This window comes from Nanorana parkeri, unplaced genomic scaffold (assembly GCF_000935625.1).
Source record: "Nanorana parkeri isolate BGI_ZX_2015 unplaced genomic scaffold, ASM93562v1 scaffold1266, whole genome shotgun sequence".
NCBI lineage: Eukaryota > Metazoa > Chordata > Amphibia > Anura > Dicroglossidae > Nanorana > Nanorana parkeri.
The window spans coordinates 497,276-501,074 of record NW_017307534.1 but is presented as its reverse complement, the minus strand read 5'-3'; positions in this window follow the sequence as shown (position 1 = coordinate 501,074).

Here is a 3,799-nt window from a genome sequence, read left to right as displayed (position 1 = left end):
TAGAGTGAGTTCTCTTAAATTATATAGTTTGTATTCTTTCCTTCATTTACTAAAATGAATAACGCCAAACTGATACAGATAATATTTGAATGCATATGTATAAGTGAACAACAGTTTTAAATTGCAAATACACATTTAAATAGAAAATTTAATGGTTTTCAGTCATCTTTATTTAAACTTTGTCAATAATGATTACAAGTTTTTGTTTGCTGTTGCTTTTTTTTTCTTTTAGTACAGGGTGCTGCAGTGTTGAAACTAAACTCAGTAGTTAAATCATAAAAATGCATTCAAGTATTTTAACTAATAACAATACTGTACCTTATTTGTGCACCACTCAGCTGTAGACCCTCAAATCATCTCAGAATTCCTGCTGACACTGTCCTTCCATCTGGAGGGTGGCTACTTTTGTTCTCCATACTGCATACTACAATCTCAATACAAATTAGTAAACTAAACTTGGGATTGTAGTCCATCACGGGAGTGAGCTTGAAGTAGTGGCTACTTTACAACACACAGGGACCATGGAGAATAAAAGTAGCCACCCTCCAGAAGGAAGGACAGTGTCAACATGAATCAGAGATGATTTGAGGATCTACAACCCAGCGATGCACAAATAATTTCAATTTTTGTTAATACTTCAATATTTAATGTTATTTAATGAGTTTAGTGTCACTTTAAGCTACTGTATGTGTGTGTTCTTAATACAGCAAATGATCAAATTATATTCTCTCTCTATGACCAGCAGAAACATGCAGTCAGCAGACTCAGGTGCTCACTTATAAGGGCTGGCTATAACTCTGGTATTACAAATTTTGGGAAACCTCAGAGATAAAATGTGGTAATTCATATTTTGATTAGATGAATTAGAAAACAAGGTGCTGGTTGGCTAAAGTTTTCAAGATATTTCACAATAAAGATTTATACACAGTTGGGCGTTCGCATCCCGGCGGACCTTGCGGACCTCTATTCCCTGAATTATGCCCCATTACTGCGCACAGTCGAGGATACTCTTCTAGCTTGGATGAATCTTCATCACACTTGGTTCGGTAGAATTGCCCTCTTTAAGATGAACCTGCTCCCTCGCTGTCTCTACCTGTTCCAAACCCTTCCTCTTCATCTCCCAGCCCTCTTCTTTAACAGACTGCGCTCGGCCATCATACGTTACATATGGAGGTGCCGCAAGGTGCCGGTACACGGTCTTAACAATGAGGAAGGAAGGAGGTGGGGCGGCGCTCTCGGACCTGGAGGTCTACTATAGAGCCACTCACTTATCACATCTGGTGGACTGGTTTGGCACCAGGGATCCGGCTCTTTGGGTTTCTCTAGAGCGGGAACTGTCCCCATCACCTCTCACGAATCTCCCCTGGCTCCCGCCTCAGCAACGGCCCACTAGTTCTACGCTACCCTTCTTTCTTATCCCGGTGCTCAAGGTGTGGGATTCAACAAGGCTCAAATACACACTAGCAACACCCATGGGCTTGGTGACCCCTGTCCTGGCACATCCAGATTTTCCCCCCTGGATGCGGTGTCCGTAGGTTCCTGTGTTGGGAAGCGACGGCTCCCTCATACATCTTTCAGGGACTGCACGGGGGATCCCTCCAATCCTTGGACCAACTGTTCGCCCCCGACCCGGTGCCGCAGAATGTGTGGTTTGCTTACCACCAACTTCCACATTTTGTAAGGGGACTATTCTCACACGGCTCCATGCAAGGTTCCCTGACCGCATTTGAACAACTATGCGCAACAGGTGAATCCCCGCCTCATCTTATATCGTTTCTGTATGACTTCCTATCCTCTGGGCTCGAAGGGCAATCCCCGTACTTCATCTCTGCATGGGAGCGGGAATTGGGCGTGGTCCTCTCCGAGGAGGAGAAGCGGAAATGCTTCTGCTTCACTCATAGTCTCTGCATGTCCTCAGCGGTACAGGAACGCAACTACAAACTCTTGACTAGGTGGTACAGGGCCCCGGCTAGGATGCATCAGATTTTTCCCTCTCTACCGGACACTTGCTGGAGGTGCCTCACAGGGGTGGGAACGTTATCACATATCTGGTGGAGCTGCCCTCTTGTCCCCTTCTGGCGAACCATCTCACACGTGTACTCAAGAATGTCTGCCAGTGATCTCCAACTCACGCCTCAGATGGCAATACTATCGGTATTTCCGGGATCCATCTCTCGGGCAAAGAAATCTCTTTTACGATTCTTTGTTAACGCCGCTAGGGCGTTGATCCCGAGACATTGGAACTCCCAGGTGATTCCAACACTGGGGGAATGGTCTGCGGAAATGTGCCGTTTAATGAGATCCGAGGAGCTTATTGCCGAGCGGCTGGACAGGTCCGAGGCATTCCAGTCCAGATGGAGGCCATGGTTAATGTTTATGGCAACAGATGAGTTTAAGACACTGACATAAATGCATGATCTACCCTTCTTGACCACGCAATCACCTCTACCCCTCTTCCCCCCCTTCGATGCTGGAGACCCAGTCCCGTGCCTGACTCTATAACATGGACCTCCTTGGAGGGGAGAGCTTTAGCAATCTGGAACCCCCCACACCGGGGGTGAGATTTTGAGTAGCTGGGCACATTATCATGTACTTTTCCAAGGTGGTTGTTATTGTCTGCAGCTCTGCTACTATTACCAAGTTCGCTCAATGATGCTGCCTTTGTTTGTTGTTTTACTTTGTATGTTGTTTTAATTTTTATGCTTGTGAAAAATTCCAATAAACATTATTTCTGTAAAAAAAGATTTATACACAGGCGTATATATTTGCCTACAAGGGAGGTGTCTGATGATCATGATGCCTCGTAACATCTCGACAAAGTACGGTAGAACAATGAAAATGATACCACACGGAAGTGTATACATTTATCTTCACTTTGAGACTAAAGATTATTACCTAACTGTAATGTATTGTTCTTTTATTGCAAGGTACATTTGTCTTGGTCAGGTCTACGTATCATACAGTTACATCTGGTGGCTTGTGAAAGTGTCATTGACTAACATTTCCAAGGAACAGTTGTGTGATATTTTCCCTCAGAAGCCAAGATGCCTTGAAACTGTGTAAACAACGCAGGTAACTTCTGCTACATTTGGGGTGAGGTTACATTTGCATCTCAAAAGTGCAGTATGATGGCAGTGGTAAAAAAAAGGCATACCACCTATATTTTGGATGCAAAATAGGGGATCAGGACAAAAGTTTGGCCCCATATTATCGTTGCATTACATGTGCAACATATCTGCTAAACAAGGAGAAAAAGTCCATGCCTTTCGCAGTCCCAATGGTGTGGAGAGAACCCACCTACCATAGTAGCGACTGCTATTTTTGCATGGTTCCCCCAATTGAAAAAGGGATCTCAAGAAAGAAGAAGTGGACCATGGAATATCCAAACAAACATTCCATCCACACTGTGTCCTGTACCGCATGAAGAGGACTTGCTTATTCCAGATCCACCAGAATCCTACTCTCTAGACTCAGATGATGATCAGCAGGATGCCGCTGATCTAGGGCTATCGATGTCAGCAGACCCTAACTTTAGCCCACCACATGCTCCTCCTGAACCACATCTAATTTGACAGAGTGAACTAAATTATCTGGTCAGGGATTTGGAAATGCCTAAGAGTAAGGCAGAGCTGCTGGGCTCCAGATTACAACAGTGGTACCTCTTGCAGAGTGATGTCACAATCTCCATTTTCCGTGATCGCCAAAAAGATCTGGTTCAGTATTTGTTAGTGGAAGGTGATTTGGTTTATTGCAATGATATTGATGGCTTACTAACAGCCCTTAACCTTACCCACAATCC